The sequence below is a fragment of the Sylvia atricapilla genome, chromosome 2, assembly GCF_009819655.1.
Source record: "Sylvia atricapilla isolate bSylAtr1 chromosome 2, bSylAtr1.pri, whole genome shotgun sequence".
Taxonomy (NCBI): Eukaryota; Metazoa; Chordata; class Aves; order Passeriformes; family Sylviidae; genus Sylvia; species Sylvia atricapilla.
This window is the reverse complement of record NC_089141.1, coordinates 58,340,531-58,352,634: the sequence shown is the minus strand read 5'-3', so window position 1 is coordinate 58,352,634 and position 12,104 is coordinate 58,340,531.

Here is a 12,104-nt window from a genome sequence, read left to right as displayed (position 1 = left end):
TAATAATCTTTAAATTATTCAAAGTGATTTAATAAAATGTTCCAATTCAATTAGTTTGCTGCATTGCTCTGGATAAAAGTAGATTTGCTCATCCAAATATTATGTTTCTATAAATCACATCAGAGAACAAAGACTGAATGTAAACACAAACTGAATAAAGTCCTGAGTCGAGATACCTTCCCTCAGTCTCTTACAATGTCCTGTCTGGAGTTTTTGCAACTTCATATTTTACAAAAATGAATCAGGGATTAAAATTTTCTCCAGAACTAATTGCAGAGTTGGGAGGTTTTCAGAAAACACTTAGTCCAAACAGGATATGTTTTATGTATGCTGAAGGACAACAGCCTGCAAATAGCAAATTTTTTAAGAAAACTCAAGCAAATCAATAATATATCTTTCTTCTAAAATTACTGTTTCTCTTTAAAGGAACAAATTATAATTCTTTTTGTTTGAACTGTTGAGGTTGACCCCGGTGTTGATTGAGATGGGGAGGCAGAAAAGACAGTAAGAGTCTGTTATCGATAATTTTGCTTTTCTGCTTTATTTGTGCTACATATTGACAGACAATCCACTGCCTGTTGCTTGTAAGCAAAAGATTGAGCAGCTTTATGTTATCCATGAAAACTACAAGCCTGTGTGATACTGCCAATTGATCTGCAGAAAGATCACATAATGTTTGAAAGAGATCAACAAAAGCGTTATAAATTCTCAGAACTAAAAGTATCTTAGAAGACTTAGATAAGGATTCTTCTCAAGCACGCCCTGGATATCTAGCAGTTTGATGACCAGCCCTAAACAGTTGGTTAGGCTCTCTGGGATATGTTCAGCTGGAAAAGTACAAATAAAGAAATGTACTTTAGAAAGCCAGTCTCTTTCCATTGGCTATATAAGAAACCTAAATATTTGTCTTAGACTAGATATCTGATTTTTCAATCAGTAAAGCTGGGTAGGATGCATCTTTCTTTGGATCCAGAGTATCAGAACACCATCTTTTTGGAATCAAGTATTTTTACAACATATGAAATCAACAGATATATTTTTTATATGAAATAATGATTTTCACAAAAATTTACATTGACTTCAGAACCCTTCTATAGAGTTGCCATTCTCAAATCCTGTTTCTTAATCAGTTTTATCTGGGATAGGTACAAACTACAAAGAGAAAAAAAAATACAGCTTATTGTCCTTTGTTAAAATAGCAATTGCATAGCTTGGTAATTCCCAATATATATTTTAATACATTTTGCTGTTTTCCAATGTTTTATGCCTTCTTATGTTTTTGATATGAATCCAAAGAGCTTTTTAAATTACATATGCAATTGTCTACATTTTTAAAAATATCACATATATCCTGTTTATTTGATTTTGCTGTATGGAATTATCACATATGAGACATTTGTCTTTTTTTTGTCACTCAGACATTTTAGTGGGATCTGTCAGTCACTCTTTTTCCTGGGATGTATGTTATAGTACATAAATGCTGCACTGCACCAGAATTAGGAAGCTCAACATGTTCTCTATGAAATTCTAGGAAGTCATTATGCCACTAGACTTCTCAGACTTCTTTTTTTCAGTGTGCTAATTTGCAGAACTGGTTTACTGGGTTACTGGTTTCATTGCTAATGATGAGATCAGAATAAGCTGTTGCTGCTCTTGCTGCATTGAGTGACAGATACCCCCTGCAAGAGCAAGTTTGTGTGAATTTTTTCTGAAGAATCAAGCTGTTAGTTCTGCTACTAAATGCCTATATCAGCAAAGAACTTTTAAAAATCAGAGAGTGTGTTCTTTCTTTAATCTCCAGAATAAAATACTCCCATCTATCAACAAGAAAAATACACTGTGTAAAACCTAGAGGTATACTTGAAAGAACAAGAGAGGTGGCTTATTACCCTTGAAAAAGTTTCAAATGTGTCTGTATCAAGAAAAGTTGAAGGTATCAAAGAACTCTAGAATGTTTCAAAGGTTGCCTTTATAAGGTATTTGTGGGAGACAATGACCTCTTTCAGGTCAGTTGAAGTGACAATAAAAAGCCATGCACATTTTATTGACATATATCTGTGTAGGTACTAAAAGTATACCAACTCGTGTGTTATCAACTGAACTGTCAAATAACTTCAGTAAAATGCTTTTCTGAGGATCTCAGGTTCCTAAAATATTCTTTACTTTATTTCAAAACAACAACAAAAAAAATCTGCAATCATAATGTGAGGCTGTTGTCCTTCCCTCCTAGGTCACTGCTTTTAAGAAGCCTAGAATTTTAAAGTGGCTGTTTACTTTTAGTGCAACACACAAAAAGATGTTTTGCCAGTCATACTGAAATTGACTGAAAGAAAAAGGAAACCATAAACAGGAGGACAATAGAAGAAAGACATAATAGAGGCAGGGCAATAGACAAAGGAATAAGGACAAGTAACATGGAGGAAAATCCTCTCAGAGCAATAGCCATGACATCTCTCATGGGCTATGATCCCAAAAGCTGTAACAGAATAAGCTGCATTAATCATGGTCATTTATTGTTGAGCTCTGAAATTTTGCATGATTCTGCAGCTCATAACCACTCCAAAGAACATGGGAAATAATTTCCAAATGAACAGAATTCTACAACACAGAAAATCATAGAAAATTACCCTAGTGACACTAGGGTGTAATTTTAATGAACCATAGAATTACCTTATTTTTAAAAAAACAAACCTAGAAACAATCAAGAATCTCAGCAAACAACAACTAGAAACAACAGAACCAACCAATTAACCAAACAAAAATGTACAAATCCAAAACCTTAAAAACAAACAAACAAAGAAATAAAAATACCAACCAAAAACCAACCAACCAACAACAACAACAAAAATAGACAGAAAGAAAAGAAAATCTTAAATTGCTGCAACTCATAGCGAATTTTCTACCACTGGAGGGTTTGTCCTCAAATAAACATTTCCTGGCATATCTATAATCTATGCTGCTATAACTGCATTGTTTTAAAATCAGTATGGACATTCTGTTTCAAAATAATAGTAATTTTATTTGGAATAATTACCCTAGTGAAATTATTCTGGGACAAAATAACAGTTTTGGCGTACAGAATGTCCACATGGAAGCTAAGACTGATGGAACTATGGCAGAATAATGAGTAGAGTGTATCTATGCCAGGAAATATCTATGTGTATACAAGCCAGCATGTCAATATTATATTCTTTTTACTTAGATTCCCTAGGGCTTTTTGGTTGGTTGGTTTTTTGGTGTTTTTTTTTTTTTTTCCCCACTGGATTTTATGTTGCACATAGTTTATCTCTTTCTTCTCGTTTAGAGAACCACTATGAAAAGTTCTTGAAGATGCAGAGCTAGAGAGCAGGGTTTGTGCCCTGGCAGCAGGTGAGGGGTTGGAGCCATGTGCAGTGAAGCACTCCAGCAGGATGAGCCTGAGCCTTCCCTCAGCAGCAGGAGGAAGGGGTGAGTGGCAGCAGTGGGGAACTGCTGTTGAAGAGGGACAGAGGATACTGCCTGCCCCCTGGCTTCCTGCCCAGGATGGCCTCCTGCTCACCAGGTGCTTGGATGGGTTACAGAGAAACTGCCAAAGCTTGTCCAGCCCGTGGGCTGTCTCCTCTTGTTGTTTTTCTGACAGGCCCCAATGATGTTGTCAGGGAGATGTGGAACAAGTCTCAAGTGTGAATGAATTACTGTGGGGGTAAGGGTGAAAGCCATGGAGCCTGGGGTCCCAGGCAGTTTTCTTCTCAGAACAGAGATGGGGATAGAGGGTAGATTTAGATTAGCTATTTGGAAGAAAATTTTCCTTTGAGGGTGGTGAGGGCCTGGAACAGGATGCCCAGAGAAGGCGTCTCACCCCTGGAAGTGTTCAAGGCTGGGTTGGATGGGGCTTTAAGCAACCTGTTCTTGTGGAAAATGTGTGTCTACAGGAGGATTAGAACAAATGATTGTTAAGGTCCTTTCCAACCTAAACCATTCTATGATTCTATGTTTTACTATGAAGACAGTTAAAAACTTGAACCTGTTTTTTCAATGACATTGTGAAATCTCCAGCCTAGCAGATACTCAAAAGCTGACAGAAATGACCCTGAGCAATACATTCCAGCTCTACCTACCTTGATGAGAGAAGCTGAACTAGATGATCTCCAAAAGTACCTTTCAGAATCAAATGTTCTGTGATCCTTTCATTCTGCAAAATTCATATATTAAAAAACCTGTTTTTACTGTGATTAGAATTAACATTTCTGCTCTTTTATTTAGCCTTGGTGAGCTCCAATAACCAGGAGCCTTTTTCAGTATTTGTCCTTAAAGCGATAAAATTGTTCTGGGAAAAAGAAATTACATCATAATTAAATATTCAGCATCACTTAATAATTTTAATTTGGTATCATAGTTATTATAACAATTTTGCATATTTAATTCAAAGATTATAGAAATACCACATGCAGTGTAAGATCACAGATTCGACAGTCTAATACTCAGCCATGCAGAGAATAATCTCTGCATCATCTAGGTGGGACGGATAATTTTTATTTAAATTTTTGTATTTGAAAAGATCAATAAAATATGTATTTTTGAGGCCTAAAATTATATACTTTTACTTCCAAATTACTTTCATTTCTATAAATGGGAAACATAGCGAATGTTATGCCAAAAATTGCATATAATTTGGAAATTTTGTGATGGTCTGTCCTTATTCCACACAGGTCTTTTAAAACACCTCCCTTGTTAACTGTGACCCCATGGTACGAAGATTTAGCAATGATTGCAGCTAGTAAAATGGGCCAGTGACATTTTAGGAACCTGCAATGAAAAGTAAAAATTCAATTGAGAGGTTTTTTGTCAGCATCTGATAAAGAATGAATACACTAAATGTCACAATTTTAGCTCAAAAAGAATTTAAAATTCATTGTCAATTCAAAGAATGACTTATGAGCAGCATCAAACTAGACTTGGTTACAGGAAAGGGAACCATGAGTGCCTCTTGTCCTCATCTTATCAGTGGAAAGAACCACTGAAAAATTTGGTGAAATATTTTAGAATAACATTTTTCAGAGTGCAGTTGGTGGTTTGCCCTCTGCTGCTATTATAATAAGGGATTTTTTTTTTTTTGGCAGAAAGTGATGCAAGGTGGTCATCAGTCTCAGATATTTGTTTCTAGATCTTGCTAGAAGAAAAAGCTTCTGTTCTAATATGAGTCCCAGTGACTGAGTCACTCTGGAAAGAAAGAAGCTCAATAGGGTTGCCAAGAAAAATTCCTATCACACATGTTGATCATGTTATTTTTGGTGGGGGACAGCTTGATGTTGTCTGGAAGTACTTCATCTTGGAGCTCCAGAAATTTTCTGTGCTTTTATAATTTTGCCTCCTGACATTATTTTTCCAAATATCATGAGGCAATATTATTATGTTAATTAATACAACATTAGTTATTACCAATATAGGATTAATACTTGTTGGTTTTTTTTTTCTTGTTGCAAACATTCATTCCTAATAAAAGAGAGATCCTAACACAAAGGAGAATCATGTGTGGCTGAGACAGATTTTCTGCTCCATGTCCGGCTAGCAAATCATGAATCCATGAAAGTCTTAGAGTATTTAATATTATGATTCTTAGTTAGTATCTATTGCTATTCAGTGATAGGGGTCATATTGAATTTAGGTTTTGGGGCCACATCCAAGAACTACTTTTTTTAAATTTTATTTTATTTTATTTTTTTTTTCCTTCCAGTTGTGCTACTGATGCATTGCTTTGTACTTTAGGCAAGTTGCCTTAACTTTTAGTATTTGCTTATCGCATAAAGTGACCAGGATGATTAATTAATGAATGGACCATGCTCTAAGGAATTATATAAATATGTCATGGATTCATGTGGTGCAGACTTTCTACAATACTCTGAAAATATTCAATGTGCTGGGTATTAAATATGAAGAGAATACTAGTATCTATTATTTTATATTCGGTCAAATAAAACAAGTCATCCTCTGCACATATTTCCATTTGTAAAATTTTAGTTTTACAATAAAAAAGTAGGTTAAGGTTAGGAGAAAGGCTGAATTTTTAAAGCAGGATGGCAACTACAAAGGAAAATGACAACTGAGAAAACAGGAGATGTATGTTAGAATAGTAAATTACAGAAAGAATGGTGCTCTAAAGGGGCTATCTTTCATACAGAAGAGAGAAAAAACATCAGATAAAGCAGACTCATAAAATATACTAAGGGATCAAAGTGTAACTAGCCAGTATAAAATGAAAGTTTGATGATGATGTAAGTGATGCGGATGAAACAAGTTGCTAGAAAAAGTAGTATGAGAATTAAAACAATTTGTGTAATTGCTAACAAGATCCTGCAAGGAAAGAAGTTGTAAGGTATACCTAATTAAAAAGAAAGGAGTATATGTGTGCATATGTGTAAGAATATTCCAGAAAGAGAAATTTAGTATCACCTAAATAATAATCTTAGATGATGCTCTACTTCAGCAAGCATTCAGAAAAGTTTTCTCTCTTCTCTCAAATTTGTGAAGTTTTCAAAGCAAGAGAGTTTCTGAAGAATCGTAGACAATATAAGCCACTTACCCTTAAAAATCAATTTACTAAAGGGATGCTGGAACAAATCCAAAGCTGATTTGAAAATTAAAGAGGATATGATTGTGGTGACAGTGGTGCCCTACAGAACTGAAGTGTTTGAGGAGAACAGTATTTCTGCATTGATTGTTTGACCTGTATTGAAAAAGAACATGAAAGTCAAAGCTCTGCTAGGTACTAACACTGATAACTGGAGAGGTGTCTTTGTAATTGAAGTGAAAGCATGCCAGGGAACACTGTGTGCAACTCCACCTCCAGCTGCTACTTCTTCTAGCACAGGTCAATAATGATAATACATATCCCTTAGGAAATGGCCTAAGATTTTCTATTTATTCCCCCACTGCTTGGCCTTTCCAAATCCAACATTTAAACCAGTGAAACAAATGGCTTAAAGAACCCTCTAGGACTAAAGAGGGACCACAATTACTGTTCTTAAAAATTTTCTTTCACTGAAGTAATAATTTAAGAACAAATTTTCTAACCATTCAGCATCCTGGGACAGATTATGACCATAGACAGCATTGACTGGGGCTATCAATAGAAATCACAGCTGGCAATTTTCTGAGATGAAGTCTAATACATATATGCAGGTTACAAAAGAATTTAAGTAACAAGTACAGATGGACAGATAGGACACATGCACAGGATTGAGCTAATCATCTTGGCTCTAGTGCTGCACTCAATTTCACCAGACACGACATAGTAAACTCTTTTGGATATTTGTGTGTCAGATTCTTTAACTAGTAAGCAATTAATCATTATTATAGATAAGGTGTTGTGCATCTTTCAGCTGCCAGGACAAAAAAATCCTTTTAACAGACCTTTAGTGTCAACAAAAACTGTAACAGTTCACTGGAAATTTGATTCTCGAGGGTAAATTTCTGGTGCTAGTATTAATGAGTAATTCCGTAGATAGTATCTGGCTTGGATACTATCTGGAATTATCATGATTTATTCTTATTTCCCAAGTTGTATAAGATGAGGTGCATGCACTGTAAATCTATTATTTTGCTTGGCAATACAAGCCTTACATGGAATTCTTTGGTTATATAAATGGTCTTTTAGTAGATTCTCTAATCAGGATGCTCTAAGGGTGCAATGCCAGCATCCACTCTGGTAATTATTGCAGGATTTCTGTAAAATCTTTCAGCACCATGCTTCTCACTCTGTCGACTTTAGAAAATAATTTCAAGCAAGCATAGGCTTGAGACCAGCAGGACAGCCCTTCTTGAGGGTCTGAAAAATAATACAGTCCAGGGAGTGCGTCTCCATGATGAAAACCACCAAAAGCTATCCTCAGGTGTTGCAGAGGCTCACTGAGCTGGGAATCGAATTCACTGCAAAGCAGATAAAACAGTGATGCTTGAGGCAGGATGAAACAAGATCTAAGAAAATAATCAGATCCCTAGAGCAAACAGACTTAGATGACATTTTTTGAACTGAACGAGGATCTCCATTAAGTGATCATTCACAGTCATATTTACTGACAGGATCAAAGTAGGAGGAAGGAGTTTGAGGACACAGATTGTTCTGGACCATAGATTCCTGCTAACAAGGACTCATAATGAATGGAGAAAGAACTGAGATGACACAGAGAACAGTTCACAGAATTATATTCTTTTGTGTTGTGATTGTGCCTTATCCCTCCACATGTGACTAAAAGATATGGTTGATTACATTGGATCCCTGCTTCTGGCATTAAAAGTCATTCTTACATTTGTTTCTTTAAGACAAAGCTGCCACAGGGGACACTCTGTCAATCTCCTCCCTCTTCCCCCCCTCCCCCTGCCACCCCAGTACATATGCTATGCAAGACACCACATATACAGTATGAAATCTCTTTTTTGGTCTCTTGGGACCAACTGTTCTGTCTGTGTCCCCTTACTACTCCTTGTACACTCCCAGCTTCCTCACTGGTGGCATGGGCTGAGAGGCAGAAAAGTCTTTGGTGCTGTGTAAACCCTGCTGATAGGCAATGAAAACATCCCTGAGTTATCAACACTGTTTTCATCACAAATTCAGAATTCAGCTATTATGAAGAAAATTCCCTCTATCCCAGTCAAAACTAATGCAAAGGTGAAGCAATAGGATCACATTAACATGATATCAAGCCTGCAATTAGCTTCCAATTGCATACATCAGGACACACCTCTGTTCTTTTTGCAATTATGTAGTTCCATACTTAACTTCTCTTTTATCCAGCCCCCTAGAAATATGCACAAAGATGTTGCATTTTTCCATTTTCCTCTTCAGCAAAATTTCTACACTATGAAATAAAACAGCCAGTCCAAAAAATTGTTATGTTTGACATCCAAGGAAGTATAATATGCCTTTCTGCCTCATCATGTTAAATACAGATAACTTATTGTGAACATTTCCTTAGTATTACAGTCTTAGTTTACTCAATAAAAACAATTGAATAGTTTTTCCAGTTTCTTTTTCTTTGGTGAATTAAAAACAAACAAACAAACAAACAAACCCCCAACCAACCAACCAAAAAAACCCCACCAAACAAACAAACAAAAAACCAAAAACTGCAGAGCCAATATCTATGATACAGTCACAGGTAAGAAACAAAATAATTTAATCTTTTGATACCTTGATGTTATCTGTCTTTAATGAACTTCAGTTATGCATTGCCAAAACTGAGAATACAGTTGCAAAACAGGTGTAATATTTGTACATGACACATATTGAAAAAGCAAGTCCATCCTATGCATTTTCAGCCATGAAAAACAGGCTCTGTGGTTAGAGCAGCAAAAATCATGACTACAGTTAGTCTTTTATCTTTCATTACTCTGCTTTTTGAGGGGACCTAGTTCTTAATATTAGAAGAAGCTTCCTAAATAAAATTGCAAAAAATATCTTGTCTTAAAAGCACAAGGTCCCCTGACCCTACCAGCACAGTCTCCCTTTATCTTCAATGAACTGAGCTGAAAAAAGAAGTCAAGAATGAACACATTGTCTTGGTGAACTAATATCAGGCATTGGAATAGGGCTTGTGCCTTACCCTTGGACAGCCTTAGGGGAGAGCATTACAAAATGATAAAGTATTCAAACAGTCAGCAAACTGAGTAGCAGAGATGTGGTGTCCCCATGCTACTGTGGAAAATACTACTTAAAACTGCAGAGATGAAAGACCTTTAATCTATGAGGGAAGAATAGATTCAACTGAAATGTTATAGAGAAACTTGCAGATATTTAGTTCTGCTTATAGCTTTAATACCATCAAAAGAACCCTTGGAAACTAAAGTGGTAAAAACCCGACTTTTACAAAATAAATATTTAACTGTAGGGTGGCCAAATTATTACTTGTAGGTAGAATTGACCCACATTCAGCAGTTCTGCAATGCAGCCCAAAGCAGTTTTATTACTTATTGGAAACACACAGCTATAGACAACCATAAATCCCAGGACATGCCACTCCTGAGAAAACAGAAATGCTTCTTACCTTCCTCTGACTCAGAACCAGATTGATCAAGCTTCAGGCGCAGTATGCTGAGAGCCACTGGCCCTCCAGATTACCACGGCTTCCCTCTTTTTAACATAGCTATTAGCTACCCTTAATAAGTTGCAGATTTGCAGTGCAAGCAAGGCCTTACTGGGGTGATGTTGCTTCACTCACAACAGAGCAAGTTGTTTTCTTGAAGTGCCTCAACAAACTTCTTGTTACATTTTAATAGGGAAACAGATATTCAGCCTCCAACCTGATTTCCACTAGCACTTACCCTCCAGGAAAACACGATGATTAGCAGCTGTTAGTGATTAGGAATCATCTTTATGGGAAAATTTAGCCATGACTAAGATACAGGTAGTAGCATGAGAGTGGAATTTTGACCAATGACAGCAGGCATTATATTAGTTTTTGATCAATTCCTTTCTCTCATGAAAATCACAAAGAAAAACAAAGAAACTCCCTCTTAGCTCTGGCCTTGGTTAACTGAGGTTTCATTTCATCTGAACAAGTGGAACTTTAGATCTAAGACACACAAGCAACAAGATGATACCTAACTCAGCCTCCCAACCTTTTTTTAATTCCCAGCTCATAATTCTGGTATTTTCTAAACTGAAGATGACTTTGCACAACAGAAATAATTCTTTGGCATAAGAAAGCCATCAAGCTGCATTTTAAGTACAAGACAACCATTCATTGTTGAGGGTGGTGTACAGTTTTACTCAGAGACAAGCTACCTCAGGAGGTTCTGGTGCACCTGGCACCAAGCTCTATCAAAAAAGAATTCTAGGAAAGCAGGACTGAGAGACTGTGATGACTGAGCCAGTGAAGGTAGCTGTAAACCTTCTAGGTATTTCCACTCAATTATTTGAACCCCCAAAGCTATATACTTTGCTGAATCTCTTTTTAAGGAAATCTTATGTACTGAAGTAGGCTAGGGTAGAAAGTGGTCAGCAGAGGAATTTATAGGTGCGGGCTGCTGAGGTATTTTAATATTATATATTATATAGTCTCTTATATGGCTGCTCATATAATCTCTCTCTGGTTAAAATAAAATAAAATAAGAAATAAAACTAAAATTAGGCTTCTGAAATTCACCAAAATAATGAAAAAAACATACAAAGAAGATGTAAAAAACCCAAAAATTGTCTGTTATTTTACCAGTTTTATCTCCTGTCTTGTTCTTTTCTGTTGTCTGGTTCTTACTTCTATATGCTACATTTTGTTTATTCTTATATTCCTTCTCTACTGTTTCTCAGTGTGTGAATATTTGAAATGCCCTCAAGGTACATATCCAGCCTTGTATATTCAATTCAATTTCATTATGTTTGTTGATTCCTCTCCTGAAATAATAAACTCTGCAACAAGTGGTGAAACTATAAGCTTCCTGGGCTTGTGGCACACCCTGAAAACTAATAACATTGTTACTGATGTACCTGGCTCAAACCTTTCAGGATTTTAAAACCACTCCAGTTTTGTTCCATCCACCTTTTTTTCTCATTTTTGTATGATATATGTTTACATGCTGTATAACAAAAGCTCTAGGTTCTGCATTTATACACTAAAGCAATGTTTAGCATTTGTTTATTGTAGTAATAGCACTAAATTGTGATAATATTAGTGACCCCATATTTATACTACAAAAATGAGTTTTAAGAAAGGACTAGGAGAGCTATTGTTACTGTTGTTATTCTAGTTTTCAGAATGTATGATGTAGTTTTCAGGCATAAAATAAAAAAACGTCCTTATACCTATGTGGTCCCCATTATCATTGAGATTGATCTCCTCACAAAAAATGTACTTATCTTCACAACAGAGATCCCTTTGGGGGGAACAAGTAGTACTATTTCCATTCTGCATTTCAGAAAGATAGTAATTTAAGGGTCATGGCAAGACAAATCAATAAGATATCTAACAATTCAGATGGCAGTTTTTAGGCAACTTATTTGCCTAAATCTCAAAGAAAACTAGAAATTTCATCTTTGACTACATAAAGGTCTCTCTAGGTTGGTGAGGTTTGTCTCACAAATGAACCACCTACATAATTTAAGTGAGTTGTGTAGATGCCTTTTATTATCTATT